A 13182-nucleotide genomic window follows, 5' to 3' on the forward strand; every position below is an offset into this window, starting at 1 on the left:
TGCTACATAGTCTTCTTAAGAAGACCACAGTTTTGATTGTCCGAGAAGACAGTTTCCACAGTGAATGCAAGAGGTCTCTCGGCTTCATGGTTGGTTATAACAAGGCGTGGGCGAGTTATGCTACTAACACACTGTGGGGGGGGGGGGGGGGGGGGAGGAGGAGAGAGAGAGGGTACTTAGGTCTTAGTAATTCCACTCATTGGTCACCGTGGCCCGCCCAACCTACTGCATTATACTATGACGTGCGGCGAACGGATGAAATGTTAAATGTACTGAAGAAAAGTATACGCAATTAACCATTTCTAGCCTCATAGAAGAGCTCAAAAAGCACCTCTAAAATGCTATATGTGCTAAGACATGTGAAACTTACATGTTAATATGCAGATCATTCGCGTTTTCTTGGTGATTTTTTTGATGGTTTCTGTTGTTTGTATGTATCAAAACAACTGTATATCTCAGTTTGTCTCCCATAAAATATTACCCAGCAAGATGGCGCTGCGGTGAAGACACTAGACTCTTATACAGGAAGGGCGTCTTTCACATCTCCACCTGGCTTTGCAGATTTATGTTTGAAAAGCTTTTCCGTAAATCATTTGAATCGAATCTCGGGATAGTTCTTTCAACAAGGCCACAAAGCCACTTGTTTTCTGATCGGATTAGTACCCCGTCTATGATGACTACGGTGTCGACATGAAACCTTCGTTCCTTCCGCTCCACAAATATTTATTTTCGCTCGTAAAATATCCTGTACGTCGATAGTCCACGACACTGATAACAGTATAAGGCGGCAGGAAGCTCTCCGCAATGTGCATACAAAGGTTTATCGAAACAGTAGGGATAGGTGATATGACCACACCAGGTGTTTTGAAGACTTCGTCATCTTGTATTTGTAGATCACTACGTTACTGTTATACGTACATGTGACAGTGCAGTTACAATCATGGCACACACAAACACATGTAAGTTTAGTGCAACGAGAGGGCACATAGAGTAACAGCATACTTAATATCCGCGGTCGAGGTGGGAATGGAACCCTGGAGGCAGCGAGACTGCCCTTAAACTCCGGACGCTGACGAACATGAGGCGTAAGGTATTACGTCGCTACTCTACCTGGTAACAAGGTGCCTGAAACGCGGAGGTGCTCTATACTAAATTTGCTTCCAACAATGAAGTGAAATAATAAGTTTTTCTGTTTGTTTTTCACGTTGCTCCGTGTAAAACATTGGCACAAGAAATAAATATCACATAGCTTTCTACGGCACTAGCTCTCCTTAAAAGTCTGGCCAATGAGGCAGAAAACTGACAGTATGAGCGAAATACCAATGTCAACAACAATTTGTACGAGACTTCTACATAAAACATTTATTACTGTGTTATGATGAACTTGTGACTTGAATAAATATAGTAATAGTGGCTACTTGCTGTTGTAATTTTAGTAAGAAATCACATGGACATCTGTGAGATTTTAAAATTGTGTGCCGAACCGCTAGGAGTAGAGAAAATGTTATCTCAATAAATCATCTGTTTTTCCATACCGCAACGGTTTCATGATGTCCGTCTTCTTGTTTCTCAGACGTTATGAAGCTTGTCTTGGGCGTTTTACACTGTAAACAGGCCTGTGTCGCATACTTTAAAGTAATGACACAATTTGAGTTGCATAGTGCCACACATTTCATGGTTTTATTCAGAGTTACAATAAAAACCTTCCCCACGAACCATAGACGTTGCAGTGGTGGGGTGCCATGCTTGCCTCAACGACACAGATACCCGTACTGCAGGTGCAGCCACAGTGGAAGGCTTGACTAGCCAGACAAGCGTGTGGTTTCTGAAGAGGGGCAGCAGTCTTTTCGGTAGCTGCGGTGGCAACAGTCTGGAGGATTGACTTATCTGCCTCGTAACATCAACCAACATGGCCTTGCTGTGCTGGTACCGGGAACATCTCAAAGCAATAGAAAATTACAGCCGCTGCTTTTCCCTACAGCATTCATCTCTACTGTACGGTTAAATTATAATGGCATCCTGTTGGGTAAAATGTTTAGGGGGTAAAATAGTCCTCCAGTCGTACTTCCGGACGAGGACTACTCAGGTGGATGTCGTCATAAGGAAAAACAAAACTGGCATTCTACGGATCGGAGCGTCGAATGTTAGATCCCTTAATCAGGTAAGTAGGTTGCAAAATTGAAAAGGGAAATGGATAGGTTGAAGTTAGGTACAGCGGGAATTAGTGAAGTTCGGTGGCAGGATGAACAGGATTTCTGGTGAGGTGATGACAGGTTTGTAAACACAAAATCTGCAGGAGTAAGTCTAATAATGAATAAGAAAATAGGAATGTGTGTAAGTTACTATGAACAGCTTAGTGAACGCATTATCATAGCCAAGATAGACACAAAGCCAATACCCACCACAGTAGTACAAGGTTATATGCCAACTGTTTATGAGACAAAACAAATTATTCAGATATTTAAGGGAGAGGAAACATTATCGTAATGTGTGACTTGAATTCGGTGGTAGAAACAGGAAGAGAACGAAAAATAGTAGAAGAATATGGACGGGTGGGGGGGGGGAATGAAACACGATGCCTCCTGGTAGAATTTTGGATAAACCGTAATTTAATCATTGCTGTCACTTGTTTTAAGAATCATGAAAGAAGTCTGCATACGTGGAAGAGACTTGGAAACACTGTAAAATTCATACTAATTCTATAGTGGTAAGACAGAGATTTTGGAACTAGATTTTAAACTGTAAGACATTTTCAGGGTCAGATGTGGACTCTGAGCCCTATTTATTGTTTATGAACTGTAGATTAAAATTGAAGAAACTGTAAAAAGCCAGGAAATTACGGAGATTGGGCATGGATAAACTGAAAGAATCTGTGATTGTTGAGAGTTTAAAAGGGAGTATTAGGCAACGACTGACTGACACAGGGGAAGGAATACAGTAGAAGACGAATGTGTAGCTTTGATAGACGAAATGGTAAAGGCAGCACAGGATTAAATAGGTAAAATTCTGGGCTATCACTAGAGATACTGAATTTAATTGATGAAAGGAGAAAATATAGCAAACAAAGCGGACGATAGCCAATAAAAACTTCTAAAAATGTGATTGACAAAAAATGCAAATGGCTAAAGAACAAATGTAATAATTTAGAAGCACGTATTACTAGGAAGAAGATACATACTTCCTACAGGAAAATTAAAGAAGCCTTTAGAGAAAAGAGAATCAGCTGTATGAGTATCAAGAGCCCAGATGGAAAACCAGCAAAGGGGGGAAAGCTGAAAGGTGGAAGGAATATATTGAGAGGCTACACAAAGGAAATGAACTTGGAGGCAACATTACAGAAAGGGAAGAGAAAGTAGATTAAGAAGAGATGGGAGATATGGAACTGTGAGAAGAATTTGACAGAGGACTCTAAGACCTAAGCCGAAACAAGGCCCGTGAAGTAGACGACATTCTATCAGAACTGCTGATATTATTGGGAGAGCCAGCCATGACAAAACTATTCCACCTGGTATGCAAGATATATGAGACAGGGGAAACACCCTCAGACTTGAAGAGGAATGTAATACTTTCTACTCAAAATAAAGATAGGTGCTGACAAGTGTGAATATTACCGAACTATTTGTTTAATAAGTCACGGTAGCAAAATACCGACAGGAGAATGGAAAAGCTAGTAGAAGCGGACCGCGGGGAAGGTCTGTTTGGATTACGGAGAAATGTTGGAACGGGCGAGGCAATGCTGACCCGGCTGACCTCAGAAGATAGGTTAAAGAAAGATAAACCTACGTTTGTAGCTTTTATTGGCTTAGAGAAAGCTTTGGGAAATATTGACTGGAATACACTATTTGCAGTTACGAAGGTAGCAGGGGCAAAATACAGGGAGCGAAAGGTTATATACCACCTGCACAGAAACCAGACGACAGTTATAACAGCCGAAGAGCATGAAAGGGAAGCAGCGGTTGAGAAGTGAGTCAGAAAGTCTTGTAGCATATCGGTGATGTTATTCAATCTGTACACTGAGCAAGCAGTAGAGGAAGCCAAAGAAAAATTTGAAGAAGGAATTAAAGTTCAGGTAGAAGAAACAAAATCTTTAAGGTTTTCTGATGACATTGTTGTTCTGTCAGAAACAGCAAAAGACTTGTAAGTGTAGTTGAACGGAATTGGCACTCCTGAAAGGTTATAAGATGAACAGCAATAAAGAGAATGGAATGCAGTCGAACTAAATCAGGCGGTGCTGCGGGAATAACATTAGGAAAAGAAACACTAAAAGTAATAGATGCGTTTTGCTATTTGGGCAGCAAAATAACTGATGATGGTCAAAGTAGGAAGGCTATAAAATGTACACTGGCAATGGTAAAACAAGCGCTTCTGAAGAAGAGAAATTTGATAACATAGACTATAAATTAAGTGTTAGGAAGTCTTTTCTGAAGGTATTTGTGTGGAGGGTAGCCTTGTACGGAAGTGAAACGTGGACGATAAACATTTCAGACCAGAAGATAATGGAAGCTTTTGAAACATGATGCCACTGATGAATGCCGAAGATTAGGTGGGTAGATCACGTAACTAATGAGGAGGTACTGAACAGAATTGAGGAGACAAGAAATTTGTGGCATAACTTGGCTAAAAGCAGGTATCGGTTGATATGCTACATTCTGAGACATCGAAGAATCGTCACTTTAGTACTGGAGGGGAAAAAATTGCAGAGGGTGTCCAAGATATGAGAACAATAAGTAGGTTCAAATGCATGTGGGTTGCAGTAGTCATTCCGAGGTGAAGAGGTTCATTCGGAGATGATCGGGCTTATACAGGATAGAGTTGCTAAGTGAACAGGAGCTTTTGAAACGTATTGTTACATAAGAATGCTGAAGGTTTGAAGGATAAATCGGATAACTAAAAAAAATGTTCAAATGTGTGTGAAATCTTATGGGACTTAACTGCTAAGGTCATCAGTCCCTAAGCTTACACACTACTTAACCTAAATTATCCTAAGGACAAACACACACACCCATGCCCGAGGGAGGGATCGAACCTCCGCCGGACCAGCCGCACAGTCCATGACTGCAGTGCTTTAGACCGCTTCCCTAATCCCGCGCGGCGGATAACTAATGAGGATGAATATAATCGGAGATAAAAGAGCTTTATGCTACAACCTTACAAAAAGAAAGGGACAGGCAGGTAGGACACACGCATGAAGGAACAGTTCATTTGGTAACGGAGGAAAGTGTGGGTGATAGAAATTGGAGAAGAAGTCGAAGACTTGAGTTCAGAAAACATGTTGAAATGTATGATAGTCGCAGAAGTTATGGAGAGACGAAACAGTTTGCACATATATGATAGCGTGGATAGCTACATCAAACCAGTCTTCAGACTCAAGACTAAAACAACAACATAATTTAATACAGTGTGTTATGCACTTCCTAAACAGATTTGCTGAACAGCGACTCGCTTTAACTGTGCCAACGAACTCGAAATTCGCAATTATAGCAACCTTTAGAAGAAACACACCGAATCTTCTTCTAAACACACACGTAGACAGTTCTCGATACATTTATTCCGTTTAACTGACGACATTACGCCGTGAGTCACCTGCGCCTTGTCGTTTAGTACAGCACGTCAGATGATAGCATCCACCGTAATTCCATCACTGACTGCCGCTAGAGAGTGCCGGAATCATTTAAATTCAGCTGAGGCCTCCGGAATGGTGTGCCCGTGGTCAACAACAATGACTAACTTTTGGGGTATTGACAAAAGACTATCGTTGCGTTTCACCGGCACTTCTTGTTGTTATTACAAGCACGGCGTTTCGGGCAATGTGACAATATTGAGTTAAACAGAGTGTTGTGAAAATGTAAACGAATGCGTTTTAAATACGCACGACAAACAACGCGGCGCGTTGGCTCTGCCCGCGACTGCAAATGCGGAAGCAGAGGTCGCCCGTTCGAACCTGACGGCCGGCGCACATTTTAACGAGGTCGTGGGCCGCCATCCGCAACCCGCGCGCGCCGTCCGCTACACGTAGCTCAGCACTCGAAATAATAGCAACAACAGCTCGAGGACAAAATCGTTGAATATCAAGCAGGTTTGAAACGAAATACGTCTTCCCTAGAGTAGGTTTTAGTTCTAAAACTAAAAAATATAATAAAAAGTAGAATGTACTTTTGTAGATATAAAAAGTTTGTGATTCAATAGAGCGTGAGTTTCCATTCAGAAATTTGCGGGTGGTAGGCCTGAACCTCAAAACAGAGCAATTGATAGAGAAAAGCTAAATGATAAAAAATCTGAAGCAAAGATCAGGATAGAAATTTCGTAACACTTCGAAATTAAAACCGGACCGACAGACAGTAATAAATTTTCCCCATTGCTTTCCAACTGCTTCTTAGGGAAAGTAATCGAAGAGCTGCGCAAACTCAAATCAGACATTAAAATTGACCTACCAACCAAATTTGGAAGAACTAATATTAGGGTAGACTGCTTAGCCTTTATAGACGACCTGGCGATTCCGTTTCGAGACATTCAAACAACATAAAATATAATTACTAAAGACACATCTAAAAAGTAGGTGTTCGTATAAAATGAAGAACTATGTACATGTCAGAACTATGTACATGTCTAAAAATAGACAGGTATCTAAAATTCTAGAAACTAAATACGTAAAAATCGAAAGAATTTCTCATTTCAAATATTCGTGAAAAACACGCAACAGACTTGCCTAGAAATAATGGGTTACATAATTTGTTGTCACAAAATGGAAACATCCTGCAGAGTTATATGAGATATTTTCAACAGAACATGCACTTCACAAAACAAACAAAACTGAGACGCTGGTAAACTTAATGTTGTCATAAAATCAGTATGCACGGTCCAGTAACATTAATGTGACCACTGTCTATGCTCGACGCCAACGTGGAATAACCGATCACAGATAACAGGTGGCAGTACTGGCCGTTGAGGGTATATAAAGCGTTTCCGGGGGACGCGGAAAACAGTGCACTCGCCGTAATGCACAAACGGACTGATTTATCTGACGTCCAGAAGGGCATAGTTCTAGGCTTCCGGGCCAAGGGTCGAAGTATTTCCGAAACGACTAAGCCTGTAACCGTTCGGCTGCCGCCGTGGTTAAAGTATCGCGTGCACGGAAAAATGACGCTATCCAAAACCGGCGCCGAGGCAATTGTGATGCATCACGGGCCATAGGTGACAAGGGTGAACGGCGGCTGCAGAGAATGGACGTACAACTGCTGAGCAACTGACCGTCCAGATGAACTGAGGGGCTACCAGCAGTGTATCCCGAACGACCGCCCAGAGAACGTTGCTGCGTATGGGACTCAATAGCAGGCTCCCACGCTAACTGTTCTCTGCTGTTCGTCGGCGGCGAAGGCTGGAATCTGCACGGCAATACCACAACTAGACGTCCACTGACTGGCGAAGGGTGGCAGATGAATCACATTTTATGCTCCATGGGACTGAAAGCAAACACCCTGTAACCATCGTCGGAAGGGTGGAGGCGGAGGAAGGAGCGTTATGGTCTTTGGGGATGTTTTCGTGGCATCCCCCGGGTTATCTCATCATTCTGGAAGCTAAATTGGGCCAAAACAAGTATGTGTCTATTCTTGGGGACTATGTCCACCCTACATCTACATGTGCAACGTGGCGCTACGCGGAACGACTGTGGCGTCGTGGTTTGTGGTCACAGTGTTGGACTGCGAAGGTGGACGTCCGGGTTCAACTCTCCCTCGTGCTCAACATATTTTTTCACGAAAACTGTCTGTCCGGTCATTTACGTGTCTGTTCGCTGTTTCAGGTTTGTGCCTTTATTGTGGTTTTTTTCTCGGGACGATGGCATCTACCAGCAAGACAATGCAACGTGTCACTCAACGCGCAGTGTGCGTGCGTTGTTCAAAGAGCACCAGGATGAATTTACCCTAGTCCTCTGCCCACCAAACTCCTCGGAATTAAACTCAATCGAAAATCTGTGGGAACGCCTCGATCGGACTGTTAGCGCCAAGGATCCTGAACCGAGGAACTTATCACAGCCGAGCACGGCACTGATGTCGGTACCTTCCAGAACTTCCTGACTCGCTTCCCTCACGTCTCCGGCGGTCCGCGCTGCAGAAGCTGGTTCTTCATGCTTCTGACAGGCGATCACATTAAGTGACTGCACAGTGTAATTTTCCTTCGGTGCTTGACAGTGTATACATTAAGAAGTCTGAGTATCCTGAAACATTGTACGATTAAAAGATAGAGTGTGCGTCATTCCTGTTACACTAAAATTTTGTCACAGTTCGGCCTTAGCTCCATGCACAGGTGATATAGTGGACTCGTATTCGAGACGTACAGTGTCCACACCCATGTCGGGGCGATTTTGACAAATAGGTGTTCTATTTTTTCTTAACTCAAAGACCATAGCAGAACCCTTGTTCAACACATCCAGCTATCAGGCTGTCAACAAGATGTAAAATTCTAACTAAAGAAGGGAAACGAATTGCTTGTCTAATTTAGGTGGCAACTTTTCTCATGTTTAGGACTGAAGGTAATTTCCACATGACGGCATAATAAAATTACCGAAGAAGGGAAATGTAAGGGAATGTCCAAACTGGAGACCTATTACGCTTTTCTCGGAGCTTGGCAAAGTCTTCTGCTAGTTCTTCTAAAAAGGATACAAGGAGCAGCAGATAGTCAACTACCAGAAGATCAGACTGGGTTTCGACAAACTGCACATAAACTTAGTTGATTAAAAAAAAAAAAATGTTTTCGACTGAATACACCGAGCAGGAAGCAGACTGGTCACTTGGCATAATCCAAACAATCGGACTCGTTGGTGAGTATCATTCTCCGAGTACTCTACTCTCGAACGAAAGCCTACCACTCGCTTCACCAACACATGTACTGAATGCACCGCGCCATACCCCAGTTTCTTGATGCGTAACACTCAAACGTTTGGTTTCCACATTATGGATCATAAACTTGAGCGAGGGACACGAACAGTTCTCGTGGCAGAGATACCTATTCAAATAATCTCTCTCAGATTATATGCATGTGATATTATCCGCAAAAATCGAAATTTCCTTTTGCCATTTATTGAGAGAGAATGCTGGAAATAAAGAGCAGTGCGTTTTGCATGCTATTAGTTTGTGAATGTGTGTTGCCTGCTAGATGATGAAGTGCATTGGATAGGGGAAGCGCTGACTGCAAGGAAACATTTGCTCGGAGCCAGTTCGGGGAACTCATTTACAGATAAACAGACAGACAAACGGTATGGCGTCAGAGGTTTCCACACAACCGCAGCGAACATTGGAAATATTATATGAAATTAGCAACGAGGAACCACTGTAAAGTGGATACACAGAAACGGAAAAAAATTCTAGGACTATGCGAATAATCTTTTTCACAAATCTGAATTACTTTTGAACAGTGACATCCTGTTGGTAAATTAATGCGCATACGCTTTTTTGATATCTTCAATTTTCGCTACACTATGCTGGAAACATTATAAATATGTCGGCATACCGTACGAAAAAAATAGTCATTTTCAGTTGCAAAAACTTTTTTTACAACCAGTGAAAACCAGGAGTAAAGATTGTCGCTGTTTGTGAAAGTGCTACGAAGGGCTGATATTTTCCCAGATGTCCAAAAAACAGAAAAAAAAATTAATCTGTAGCAAAGGATAACTTCATTCACTTATTTCAGTGCGACTACCATGAGAAGGACATCAGGAAAAGGGATTAGCGTTCTTCGACGAAGAGGTCATTAGTGATGGAACACAAGCTCGAACAGATCAAGGATGGGGAAATCATTCTGTCATTCACTTTACTTCACTTAGCGGAAGCAAAGAAAATCTAAATGTTAACTGCTGGACGAAAATTTAAAACCCGCACCTCCCTAATGTCTTAACCATTTCGCAATCTTGCTTGGTACGGGATCATTAGATTGCAGCTACAATTTTTCACTGCAATCGTGCAGCTATGTGTACACCCTACGTGAAGAAGGACGAAACAACGTATATACTTACGAACATACATACCAGTAGCGTGAAATCGCTGGTACTCCAAAACGAGAGCTGTTGGTGTGACAGAAGTGTTTGCTTCGTCATCCAGGAAACATATTGCAACTTATCACATAGGAACTAGCTACATCACGTTACACACAGAGATACCTTTGTGTTAGTGAGAGAGACAGGAAACTTGAACTGGTTTCAGTCCACTGTTAAAGAAATAAGCAAACTGACTTGGAGAAAATCTGGATTCTGCTATTGCAAGTATGTGCAACGTATTCAGTGCTGAAGGGTTCAAGTTTATTTAGAAAATATCAAACGAATAGGTCGACTGGAAAACAAAAACACTACATCTATTGCCAATTAGCACATAACATTATCATTTTGAGATAGTATGTACCAGAGAACACTAGTTTTTTTTTCAACGCTGTCTGAAACTGACACAGGAGACTACCTGGATCATTCTTTTTCTGTGTATAAGTGAAATTAGAAACATACAGGGTGGTCCTTAATTACATGCACAAACTCTGTAAAGCGATTCTCTGCTTGAAATAAGTTAGGAAACATTATACGAACTATGTTAATGGTAAGAGTAGGGGCCACCTGGACAGTTGGCGCCCTAAATGGTATTAACTATACAGCCTGCTGGAGATAAAAAGAGATCTTGTAAATAACTTTCCTTGGGTATGTTATTACATTTAACTGCTTCATACATGGAAAGAAACGTTACCGTATCGTAAAACCGTCTTGGAGGCGACAGACCAAATACAGTAAGAACGCACTTGGTGGCTGCATTTACGCATTCGTTAGTGACTTTTAGAGAAGAGTTTGGAGCGGCCACAGCCAGATTCGTACGTGTATCTCATCATACCGAATAGTTTGTATAATGTTTTCTATCAAATTTTTTGCAAGGAATATCACCTTACGGCGATTTTACTAGTAGTTCAATGCCGCTCTGTATTGCAGAAGGGTATTGCATGCAAAGGTGACAAACAGAGCAAATCTAGGACTTTAGTATCACACACAGGGACTGGTGACAGAAGTTCCTCACGCCAGAAGAGAAACACTATATGTTGAGTAATCTCGAGAACGTTGAATTCACAACAAGATTTTGAGAAGGTACCCTAACTGTTCTTGATAATCTTAGACACGATGGATTAATCGTTAAACAAAATTTTCTATCAATTACTTACGTAATTCTGTTTAATTTCAGCATATAGATCAAACCGTAGCTTTGTCATCAGTATTTTGCGAGAATTCCATACCTAATGTCCACTGCGTTAATGAAAAGGCCACATAGTCGCTGGAGAATATGCCATTATTGAAATTGCATTAGGACACTAGCTGCAAAAATTGTAAATCCGTGGTCTTCAAACTCCTCGAAATACGCAAACACGATACAATATTCTGTGGGTAGTTTATGACATTTTACTCCTATTAAATTCACGTCAGATGATGAAAGCGTTGATATTTCAGCCTCTGGGGAACAACGGTTCAAAACGTTGCTAGTAAATGTATAGTTCCGTGTGTAGCAATGTAGAATGATCGAGAGAAAGTGAGTACGAATACTACAGGGAAACGCCGATCGCACCTGCGGAGAATGTGTCGTTGCGTGATCTCAGCGAGCCGTTAAAAAGATGGACATTTGGGCAGCGCAGCGAGTTCCGCGTGCGAGGAATGTGTGCGGATGGCAGTCGCTGTCGCTGCGTGGGCTACTGCGAGCCGGTGCGCGGTTGGCGGACGAGTCACGTGATCGCGCACGCGCGCTGGCGCCGCTCACCTCGAGCAGCTCGTCTGTTCTCGCCACACGGACGGGGGCCGCGCCAGAGACTGTTGTGGCGCTGCCCGACAGTGGCGGGAGTGTACAATGTTGCACTCGTCCTTGCCCAACTGATTAGCTGCAGCGTGGTAGGGATAGCGTAGCGTGACTCGAACATGGGAACACCAACACTCCTTTGCAGTCCGACAGCCTTATTAAATTCGGTTTGTCGTCATTTGCGAAAATTCGCTCCCAATAAGAAGCACTTAAGGCGCTATCGATTATGTTCCCAATTACTGCAAATCTCACACTTTACAAGCTGCAGAGCTCTTTCTCTGACGACGTCGACATTAAAGAGTCAAAAACGTGTTGAGCGTGAACACAGGGCAAGCAAGCGAGGCGCGCGAACACACGCACGGGCGCGGAGACGCGCGCGTGAACTTACGCACGCTCGCGCGCGCGCGCGCTCGCACACTTACACACACACACACACACACACACACACACACACACACACACATAAACCACCTGAAACACTGGACAGTAGTTCACTTATGTCACAAAGAATCGACCGCCTGCCAGCCGCGTCTTCTAGCGATCCCCGTGTTCACGTAGGCGGCGCGGCCAAAAATAGGCCTCGTGCTGTGTGTACGGCAAGCGAGGGCTCAGATAAAGAACCCCTCCGACTATCGCCCGGCGAATTTACACAGCAGTGTCCTCTCCTAAAATCGTGGAGGACATATGCGGGACGCGATGCGGTGGGGTTTTGAAGAGAGGCGGCGGGCGCTATCGCGACCGCACTTTCTCTTTGCAGAAGACGGCGGCAGCGGCGGCGGCTAGTCGCGTGCATGCATGCTCACGTAATGGTCAGCACTCACGCATATCGATCAGTGGGTCACGGCGGACGGCAACGGCGGCGGCGGCGCGGGCACGTCTCCACGTTGCAGCGTGCAGGCTGCATCTGGCGCGCCGCTTTTCCTTGCTGAGCCTCGATGTTTACAATTCATCTATCCACTGTATACACTCGGGAGCGGGCAGGCCCTGCGCGCGCTACAATCAACAACCGCACAGACAGCCGTCCCCCCTCCCCTTTCCGTCCTGCGCCGCCGGTCCCCTTCCCCTCTCCTACACGCTTAGCGCGCCTTGGACATGGGGAAAAAAACCGAACCGTGGGAGGGGGGCGCCCGTGGTGGTGCGGATTTTCTGGGGGTGCGGACACGTGCCTTTTTATTCTGCACCCCATTCTAATTACCCCCGTCAAACACTCCAAGGGCGAAGGAGGGTCTAGTGGAAAGGGGAGAACGTTGCAGGGCAGAGGAGAGGCGGCGGGGGCGAAAAAAAAGTGAGGCGTCACTGAGAATATTTTTGCCTTGCAGTAGTCACGGAACGGATAAATCGATACACTAGTGTTATTTGGAGGAGAGGAAAAGAGAAA

The 13182-nt window shown here is 43.7% G+C and overlaps 1 protein-coding gene across 1 annotated transcript in view; it reads right to left on the reverse strand.

Moving 5' to 3' along the window:
- LOC124555068 (forkhead box protein P1) overlaps positions 1-13182 on the reverse strand; it is a 714894-nt gene that overhangs the window by 525138 nt on the left and 176574 nt on the right. The window lies entirely within an intron of this gene.

This window comes from Schistocerca americana, chromosome X (assembly GCF_021461395.2).
Source record: "Schistocerca americana isolate TAMUIC-IGC-003095 chromosome X, iqSchAmer2.1, whole genome shotgun sequence".
Taxonomy (NCBI): Eukaryota; Metazoa; Arthropoda; class Insecta; order Orthoptera; family Acrididae; genus Schistocerca; species Schistocerca americana.